The sequence below is a fragment of the Alligator sinensis genome, unplaced genomic scaffold, assembly GCF_000455745.1.
Source record: "Alligator sinensis unplaced genomic scaffold, ASM45574v1 scaffold67_1, whole genome shotgun sequence".
In the NCBI taxonomy this organism is placed as follows: Eukaryota; Metazoa; Chordata; order Crocodylia; family Alligatoridae; genus Alligator; species Alligator sinensis.
The window spans coordinates 977,159-988,055 of NW_005842111.1; the positions used below are offsets into that span (position 1 = coordinate 977,159).

The 10,897-nt window shown below is 42.5% G+C and overlaps 1 long non-coding RNA gene across 2 annotated transcripts; it reads left to right on the forward strand.

The window, feature by feature from the left end:
• The first annotated feature begins 315 nt into the window (after nucleotides 1-315).
• On the forward strand, nucleotides 316-10,566 carry LOC102367776. Of its 2 annotated transcripts, XR_323945.1 has the most exons (4): nucleotides 316-619; nucleotides 1,546-1,595; nucleotides 1,981-2,267; nucleotides 10,025-10,566. It is a non-coding gene; the product is annotated as an uncharacterized LOC102367776 (long non-coding RNA). The 2 variants fall into 2 exon arrangements; XR_323946.1 differs by lacking the exon at nucleotides 1,546-1,595.
• The last annotated feature ends 331 nt before the right edge of the window (nucleotides 10,567-10,897 follow it).

Consider the following 10,897-nt stretch of genomic DNA (forward strand, 5'->3'; position numbering starts at 1 on the left):
CATTAAAGCAACATATGACCAGATCAATTTAATGTGATGTAGTCTCACAAAGAAGTATTAATAACTGGCTGCCAATAGGCGACACTTACTACAGGAAAGCAGTGAGGAAAAGAATAAATGTAAGTCAGCAACAGCCTTAATAACATATGAGCTTTTATACTTCTTAATAAACTTTGAACAAGCAAATGACAGGGGAAGAGAATAGTAATGTTGTAAAATTTAAAAAATCATAGTTGAAAAGGGAACTAAAGAAATGTATCTGTTATTGACATTGACACAGGTTCTGAAGGTAGGGATCTAGAAGGCTCAATGCTCTGAACACCTGCCTTCCCTCTACAAGGAAGGAAGCCTGATGACATTATGGAGAACAGCTCTGAAGCAGATTCACTTACATTTCACACATCAATGAGCTGCAGATGCAGCTGGGATGCTGTGCAGCTGCTGGTTGTTCCAGCCACCAACCTTCCCAATCTCTCATTTCCTCTGCCATAAAGAGAGGAAAAAAGTAGATCTTCACATATGCAGAGTTTTCAGAGCTTGCTCCTGCCTGTGCAGTTGTGCCAAATGCAGGGCCCTTTCCACACACAAGAATAGGAAGAGTAATGCGGAGAGCAAACTGGTAAGTGATATTTTTGCTTTTTATTATTTTTATAGTTTACTTAAGATGTCCTATTTACTCAGGATTGCAACGTAGGCATTTTTCTCTACAGCCTACATTTTACTGATTTAAAGTGGCTTCTATGTAAAATTAAAAAAACCCAACCCAACATAATCCATAGTCAGCAGTGCATAACTTTAATGTTCCTTAGCATGGGTCAGACTTTCAGTGTTGTTGAATGGCTCCTCTAAGGCCCCTGGCATACCTGTAATTAAAGGCATGATGAGATCTGATGCACAGTCCTCATAATCCCACTTTTTCTCACGTCAGACATGGATTACCATCCATGGTGGCATGTATGTTTGTAGGATTGAGCATCAGATCCCATCATTCCCCATTGATGGTGCAGGGGCAACCTGAGATCCCATGGTTAAGAACTGTGAGCAGCTGGTGGGACTCCCAGCCATGGGGCCACAATGGAGCCCTTGACACCAGTTTTGCCTCAAAGTCTGGGAACCCCAATCAGAGTCTAGGACCCCTTTGTGCCCCCACAGCAGAGAGCAGCATCTGATCACCGCTCCCAGCCTTGGGTGCATATCGGAGACTGATGGGCCCCCAAGACTGGGAGCAGCTATCAGCTGATTGACATTCTCAGCCTTGGGAACTCATGGGAGTCAGAGGCTCCCACGTGCCCTGGAGGCTGGGAGCCCAAGTCAGCCTGGCCACATGTTCAATAAATGGCGTGATATGAAACCGCCACAAAGGATTGTTCCTTGTTTTATCGTTCTGCTACTTGCATTAATGTGTGGCCAGGTAACTACTTAAGACGTGATTAACTGAAATGGTTAATCACATTTTAAATGTAATGCAGTAGGGGCCTACAATTTTTTTTATTTTCCATTTTTCAATTTTGTAATGGCACCTTTTATCACCTGCTCTCTTTGCAGCTTGAAAATATAATGGGTTCAGCTTAAAAATAAAGGATCTACTGCAAGAGGTGAGATGTGTTGAGTGAGCAACATATCAGAATCTCACTCAGTCTCTGCCTTCCCTACAGTCCTGATCTTGCTTTGCCTAAATCAGCAAGAATTTTACTATTTCCTTCAAAAGGGATAAAGCTAAGTTGTGAGTCAAGTCAAATACTTTTAAGTATGCACCTCCAGTTAATGTTATACTTCCAGCCAATATACAGTATGGAGTGAGGCATAATGTAGCGCATTAGAGACAAAGTTATGGGGTGAGATGAGTAAGATTTACAGATGTTTCCTATTGCACGCAAAATCACATGCTTTTCATAGTTCTGAGGCAATAGAGCCAGGGAAGGAAACTGAGGGACCTGTCTTTCCTTTGTCCATGTTCAAGATGATTTTTTTTTTCCCCAGCCAAAATATACCCAAAGGTTTCTGCTGTTTGAACCAACATTATCTACTTCTCCCAGAACTGCAGCCTCTGGAGAAATTTTGGCAAGGATCTTGTGACAATGCACCAACCAGGGAACAAAATGAACTGCCTGGATGGGCACTAGGCCTGCATGTAAATAACTTCTCCTGCAGTGTATGCAGATTCTTGAAACATCCACAAGTTCAGGGGAACTGACCTGCTTCTTACATTTGGAGTTGGTGGTTTCAGGGAGAACAAACGCTGTGGCAGAAAACCTATGAGTAAAAAGGTGGAGTTTCTTGTCTTTTTTTCTTGAGGGTTTTTTTTTTCCTTAATAGCATGCAACTCCTCATTTTCATCTCTTTCATCTTCCTCCCTTCCACAATCCTTCTTTATAAAAAGGAGAAATGGCACATTAATACTAGGGACACATCCAAGTGAATGCTGTTGTCAAGAAGTATAGCTTGCTTAAAACCTGAAATTGGTATTGTGTTTTTCAGGATACAAATGCCATTTTAATCCAAAATTTTAATAGGATCAAGAGGACTGATTCTTTCCAAAGACAGACTTCTGCAAAAGTTTAACACAGTTGTTTTCAACCAGGGTACCATGGCACGCTGGGGTGCTTCGAGATCCTTCAAGTTGGCTGGCTATTGTCCAAAGTTAACACTGTTAGGTATGCAAACATGCTTCACTAGACAAACCTGGATATTTCAAATACAAATCCATAGTAGTGGGCTTCTTTGCAACAGGGAAAAAAACTGTTCTATTTTTTTTCTATATTCAAAAAAAAAAAAGGAAACTAAGAGATGGCATTTCCCGAGGAATACCTCAAATCTAAACATACCAAGAACCACAGTTCAAATCATGGTGGGGCTCAGCCTTCCCCCCCCCCCCCCCCCCAAGCTCCCCCATAAGAGATGAGAGCTCAGGTCATAGTGACTCCTTTTGGCTTCCAGCTGCCACCAGCATAGACCCCCCAAAAGTCGGAATGTAATTTGAACCCTGCCAAGAACCACTGGTGTAATAATTACAACAGGTATGGTTATTGCTGGGACTCGTTGAATTAATTGCTGCTTACCATTGATTTGGTAATATTATTCAAAAATGGACATTAGCAAGGAATGAATATTGTATTTGTGCATTGATTTTTGCAGTGGCAGTCAGTATATTGAGATGAACTGAATTATTAAACTTATTGTCATGATTTTGCTTCTGCCCCTTTAGCTAAGTTTAAGTCTGATTAAGTATACTGTAGATTGAAAACTTTTGTACATACAATATTTAATTTTGAGTTTAATAGCATTTATGATTAAATTATTGTTGGTTAGCTTCCATCTTATTTGGGACCTGCTAGGAATAAGACGGGTACTAGGACCGAAATATGAGTCGGCAAGTAAAAATGAATTATTTATTTCAAATGAAATAGAAGCAGAAATTAAGGATATGCTACAAATTAGAGTGACAAGACAAACATATCTTAACATAACATTTATAATCAAAAGTAAAATGATTTTGAGAGTTTTGTAATATAGACTACAGATGGCAGTTACTGTGTTCAATGTACTTAACATCAATTCCTGAATATAAGATAAATGACCGGAAAGCAAGATTTGCAGCTAGATAGAGTGGGAAACATTTAATGAAAACTCCTCTATCAAACCATGTATGCATAGTGGTGACTCACCTTGCCATTAGCATCACTATATTGCTTACCAGTCTAATCCAAGTTGTTCCCTACCAAATGATGATATTTTTAATGAGAAATACATCTCTTCTGCATTGTGGCTGGCAATCTATTATGGCTGAAACTGGCATTTATAATGCTCAAACAAGGTGAAAATGTTAAAAAGGTTACCAGACTGTTAGTATCCATTAGCCCTTTCGTTGATTAGGCAATGTTGTCTCTCAGCAATCATTACAAAGAGAAAACATGAACAAGTATCTGTCATTTGTGCCCAGCTATTTTAGACTTTTGCATATCCTGTAACCTTAGGAGAGACTGAATAGTTTGGAAGGTTTGGTTATGGGCATCTCACATTGAGCTCATCATATTTCTACTAGTGTAAGTAAGACTGCAGATTGGATATGTCATTTTGCATAACAGCATCCTTCACTGGGCAGAGTAAAACGCTGCTTGGTAACTCTTGTGAAACTGTGTATTGTACTTTGTAACATGCAAGGTATACTTTCACAAACAGATGTATTATCCACATTCAACTTCAAAAAGAAAGGCAGGTGAGAAGAGTTACTAAGGAGGGAAGAGAGAAATTGCTAGAACAAAATTATGCTCATTTCAGTCTGACAAATCCCATTCTTTATGCTACAGAGCTCTTCTGACCAAGAGCTGAAGGGTTCAAAAGAACTGAGTTCAGTTTCTTGCTTTGCCACAGATTCCATGTGACACTGGACAAATGGGATTTTCAAAAAGATCATAGTGATTTGAAAAGCAAAAATCTCACTGAACAGCAGTGGGACTAGTGTGCTTAAATCACTTTATCACGCTTGAAAAGCCTACCCTTAATCCCTTATTGTATAATAATAATAATAATAGAATGATTCTACTTTGGCTCCTATTTCTAAAATGAGAATAATACTTGAGTGGTGTTGCGAGGATCATATTCATTAATGGTTATAAGACTACCAGCTGCTGGTGTTCGGAGGTCTTTCTGCTTTTTGCTTGTACAGTCTAGTATAACCTGTGCGTTCATCACCACAAGGACAGACAAGGGCAACAGGCTGTTGTTGATGACCATCCAGAAGCTGCAGGTGGAGGAGAATGCAGCAACACTAAGCCCGCTGGGAGATGGGGGGACTACTGTCACTGCTGGCCTGCTCGGCAACCCTTGAAAAGCCAGCAGACTAAGGCACTGAAGGGAACCCACTCTGTCCCAGCCCTGGAACAAACTGTAGACAAGGCCGGGGCCCACAATGGGACACTTTCCTGCCTGTACACAAATGCCAGGAGCTTGGGGAATAAACAGGAGGAACTTTTCCTCCTGCTAAATGCAAATAACTATGATGTCACTGGGATAACGGAGACCTGGTGGGACTCCACCCATGACTGGGCCACAGGTATAAACAGCTATACCCTGTTCAGGAGGGATCAAGTGGACAAAAGGGGCGGGGGTGTAGCTCTCTATGTCAAGGAAAGCTACGCATCCCTGCAAGCCGACATTGGCACCCACAGTGGAAGACTTGAGACCCTCTGGGTTAAAATCTTTGGGGAACACGGCACAGGGGATACTATGGTGGGAGTCTACTACAGACCCCCTACCCAGGGTCAAGACCTTCACCAAGAGTTTGCCAGGGAATTGGCTGAGGCCACACACTCCCAGTGTATGGTTGTCATGGAAGACTTCAACTACCCAGACATCTTGTGGGAGGAGTGCTCAGCCAAATCTGAGTGGTTGCAAACCTCTCTCTCATGTGTGGATGACCTCTATCTGATGCAGGAAATCTATGGGCCAATGAGAGGTAAAGCACTGCTCGACCAGGTACTGCCAACTGGGGATGACCTAATGATTGAAGGGAAGCTGGGTGATAGTGACCACGAGCTGATCACCATCCACCGTAAAGCTGGTAAGTCAGTCAGTAATACATAAGTCCTCGACTTCAGGAAATCTGACTTTGACAAGCTAAGGAGGCTTGTCAGTGAGGCCCTAAAGGGCCACAACCTAAAGGGGAGAGGAGTTCAGGATGAGTGGTTGCTCCTCAAGGGAGCAATCCTGGATGCACAAGCAAAGTCTATCCCATCTTGGAGGAAAGGCAGCAAAAGGGCACAGCAGCTCCCTTGACTCTCCATGGAACTAGCAGACCTCCTGCATCTTAAAAGGAAGACCTACAAAGGATGGAGGACTGGAACCACCACCAAGGAGGAATATTCTGCTCTGGTCTGGTCCCTCAAGAGCAAACCAGGAAAGCCACGGCTGCAATGGAACTCTAGCTAGCTACAAATATCAAGGACAATAAGAAGGCCCTTTTTAGACATGTGGGGAGCTGGAGGAAGAGCAAGGGCAACATTGGACCCCTGCTAAACCCGGTGGGCCAAGTGACAACTGATGCCCATGAAAAAGCAAACTTGCTAAATGGATACTTTGTATCAGTTTTTCACCAGTCCAATGGGACACCCCTGCCCACTGTGGGTCAGAGATGCCTGGGTGAGGGAGATTCCTTGCCCTCCACCAAAGCAGCCATCATGAAGGAACACCTTGACAGGCTGGATACTTTCAAGTCAGCCAGCCCCGACAGTTTACACCCAAGGGTACTGAAAGAGCTGGCTAGCATCTTAACTCAGCCCCAGGCATGGATCTTTGAGAACTCCTGGTGCTCTGGTGAAGTACCTGAAGATTAGAAGAAGGCCAATGTGGTGCCTATCTTCAAGAAAGGGAGGAAAGTAGATCTGGCAAACTACAGGCCCATCAGTCTGATCTCTATCCTGGGGAAGGTCTTGGATAAGATTATCAAAGAGGCTGTCCTTAACAGACTAGCTGATGACAATATCCTAAGGGATACTCAGCATGGGTTTGTTGTGGGTATGTCTTGCTTGACCAATCTCATTTCCTTTTATGACCAGGTGACCTATCACCTGGACAAGGGGGAAGAGATTGTCATATATCTTGACTTTAAAAAAGCCTTTGATCTGGTATCCCATGATCACCTCTTGGAAAAACTGGCTAACTGCAGCCTCAACCTCACCACGATTCACTAGCTGGGGAACTGGCTCCACGGCAGGACTCGGAGGGTGGTGGTTGATGGAAGTAAATCTTTCTGGTGCACGGTGACCAGTGGGGTCCCTCACGGCTCTGTCCTAGGGCCTATACTTTTTAACATCTTCATCAATGATGTAGACATTGGTGTCAGAAGCGGGCTGGCCAAGTTCGCCAATGACGCCAAACTCTGGGGTAAAGTATCCTCACCTGAGGACAGGAGGGTGATCCAGGCAGATCTTGACAGGCTCATGAAATCAATAGATGAGAACCTGATGGTGTTCAACACTGAAAAATGCAAGGTTCTCCACCTTGGGAGGAAAAACCTGCAGCATGCTTATAGGCTCAGCAGTGCTGCACTGGTTAGCACAACAGATGAAAGGGACTTGGGGGTCATGATTGACCACAGGATGACAATGAGCCTTCAGTGTGGTGCTGTGGCTAGTAAAGCGAGCAAAACTCTGGTTTGCATCCATAGATGCTTCTCAAGCAAATCCCGGGATGTCATTCTCCCATTGTACTAGGCCTTGGTGAAGCTGCAGCTGGAGTAGTGTGTCCAGTTTTGGGCTCCACAATTCAAAAAGGATGGGGAGAAGCTTGAGAGAGTCCAGAGAAGAGCCACACACATGATCAGAGGTCAGGAAAACACACCTTATGATGAGAGGCTGAGAGCCATGGGACTTCAGCCTGGAAAAGCACAGACTCAGGGGTGATTTGGTGGCCACCTATAAGTTTATCAGGGGTGCTCATCAGGATCTGGGGGAACATCTGTTCACTACAGCACCCCAAGGGATGACAAGATCAAATGGTCACAAACTCTATCGCAACCGATTCGGGCTGGACATAAGGAAGAACCTCTTTACTGTCCGAGCCCCCAAGGTTTGGAATAGACTGTTGCCAGAGGTTGTTCAAGCACCCACTTTGAATGCCTTCAAGACACTTTTGGATGTTTATCTTGCTGGGATCCTATGATCCCTGCTGACTTCCTGCCCCTGGGGCAAGGGACTGGACTCAATGATCCTTCAGGGTCCCTTCCAGCCTGAATGTCTAGGAAACACACTTTCTGTTGGGGGTGGGATGCTGGGAATACAACTCTTGTGCTACAGATTCTATACTGGCTCCCAGCAGTTTTCCAGGTGCAAACCAAGGTGCTATTTTTTTTTTTTTTTTTACCTATAAGGCCCTAAATGGCCTGGGCCCTACATCCCTAAGGGACCATCTTTTATTTTATGCCCCAACATGATCCCTAATGTCAACTGACAGCAACTTCAAGTAAGTGCCAATGTGCCAGGATCACTTGGCAAAAAAGTGTGGGAGTTCATTCTTGGCAGACATTCCTCAGATCTCACATTCCCTCCTACTCAAGCCTAGACATCTACTGTAAGACCTTATCTGGATAGGCATTTAGCAAACAAGGCTAAGCTGAAATATTGTTTAGGGGAGGATTGTTTTATTTTATTACTTTAAAACTCCACCTGCTTTTATAAGTTAGTTTGATCTCTTGTTCATTCTCCTGTTTTGTAAGCAATTTTTTCTCTTCCTGGAAGTAGGCTAATAATATGAAAAATCTGGGACATCATCCAGGAAACCCAGTACACTTGTAGAAGTTGCTGGGATCCGGAGCTCTGTGCTGCACCACTCAGGCTCCTGGTCAGACTGTGCCCCATGCCCCTATGTTTTCAGGACGCCCATTATAATTGTCAACAGCTAGCTGGGACCAGCCTCTGAAATTTGGGACTGTTCTGGCTAATCCAGGACATATGGTCACTCAACCTATAAACTGCTCTAAGCTTATGTTGGGAAGGGCGTCATATAAATCAAATAAATAAATTACCAGGTTCTAGTCTAAGATTGGGGTTCCTAGGCACTTCAGTAGTACTAATAATTATAGATACCTAAAGAAAGAGCATTTATCTGATAAGAGAGAGCGCACAGACATTCTTCAAAGCATATAAAACAAAACAATGAACATTCTGCAAAGCCTATACATTCTCCACATTGGCAGGTGCCACATAATATAAGGTATTACAATTCCATTGGTTTGACTAGGTGGCTGGGACATTATCTAATTGGCTCAGGAAGTGGCTAAAGGATTTTAAAAGATTTTTCATCTTGAGGTCTCTAATCTGTTTCCAGCCAGGTTGGGAGCAAGTGACAGTCTACGTTGCCTAATGTTTGGTAGTTCATGTGAAATGAGATACTGGATTAAGTAGTATTAAAGGACAAAACCTCATGCATTAAAAAGGCAGTGTTACAATTAATGTGAATTGACACCCATGTTGGTATTCTCCATAAAGCAAGGACATGTAAAATTAATATATTTAATACTCCCAGGCCTAATTTTGTTATGTTAAATTTGAGAAACATGATGAGCTATATCCATCTAATATTTTAGAAGCATTAAGTTCACTTGATTTTTAAAGGAAACAAATTAATGCTGCTTTGGGTTTTTTTTCTTCTTTGTCTTTTGTTTGATTTCTGTCAGCTACTTAGGATTACAGTTTAATCACTATGTCAATTAAATTTCTCATTACCAAGCAATTAATACTTGCATATTTTAAATGCTAAACCTATAATGGCTTTCCAGAGTGAGTTGGGCCAACTAACATCACCTTCACCAGCCAGCAGACCATTTATAGTCTGAAAAAAGAAAATCCTGATCTCATGAACCCTACTGATGCCTGCAACTTTCTGGGGGCATCTGGCAGGCATGAAAGGACCAGAAGAGGCTGCTTGATACCTGGAAAAGCTCTGATTGGAACCAGAATTTCTTCAGGTCTGAAATTGCATGATAGAGCTGTCTATGCATCCAGATGTAAGATTTGGGTCATTGAGAATGCATCTAAGGCATAGGAACTGGACACTGATAAATTACATGGAAAGTGGGAGTAGAGGCTGTTTGAGTGGCTGGAGAAGTTAGTCAGAACTCCGGCAAAACAATCCAAATGCCAGAGAGATCTTTAACCAATGCTCATGGTTACCTTCAATAATGTATAATTTTCTGACCAAAAAGAAGAAGAAAGTAGTAACATAAATATTACTGTGAAATCTTGGATGCACTGAAGTATAAAAGGAAATTCTAAAATTAAAAAAAAAACAAAAACTTGGGTTTTGTTTTTTTGTTGTTGTTGGTTTTTTTTTATAGCAAAGTTTGCAATTCAATTGAAGACGTATTATTAAATAGGGTGTATCTACATGTCACTCTGTGTTGGACATCATTTGTAATTTTATCTTTTATATAGCTTAGCATAAGCTGAAACTCCAGTTTGTTTTACTTCGTTGTCTTAATGTTTTTATCTTTTCTTGTTTTCTATGAATGTGGTACACGTGTGGTCAGGCAAGAAAGGAAATGGAAACTAAAGATGCAAATGGCAAGAAAAGATAAAAATATCACGCCTGCAAAAAAATGGCTGAAGATGCAGACAGATAACCCAAAGCAAAAACATCCACTCTCTAAATCCAAAGGTCATCTCTAACCACAAAAGTTGAGGGGGAAAAAAACAAGTCATCACAGAAGTGCAGCTGACACCCCTGGTCTAACGAACAAGTGACAAACATGCAGCTGCTACTATAAAAGATGAGTAAGAGAGAAAAGACTTTGCGGGGGGACAACTTCTGCACAACAATGAGGCATCAGTACATGTCCAACAGACCCTCAGCCTCCTTTTCTTTGTGCTCAGCTTGGTTGGCCACCAAGCTGACTTGAACACCTAAGGACTGGTAACATCAGAATGGGGTGTGTGTGTGTGTGTGTGTGTGTGTGTGTGTGTGTGTGTGTGTGTGTATGGTAATGTGTGTCTGCAAGTGTAGCGATTTAAGCAATAAGGATATAATGGTCTAATATTTTTGTGTTCAATAAACATGGCTTATTGCCTTTGCCCCTGAAAAAGATCCTGTTTGTCTGTCTTTTTATGCATAGTATGCCTTGTGTGTACAACATACGGTGACATAGCGACACACTACATCACCATATGGCACATGCTATGGCAATGTAGCGATCACGTGGGTCTATATGCGATTGCCATCTGCAGTGCTGTGGCAGTGCACTGCCTTGGTATAACGCACCGCTACAGTCACATAGTGGCAAAACCTAACCATGCACATGGTGCAGTAACCACCCATAATGCACCCTGCTTTAGTACTTCCAAAGTGAAGTACTAAAGCATAGTGCCATAGCCACATTGCCATATGGTGACATGTAGATGCACCC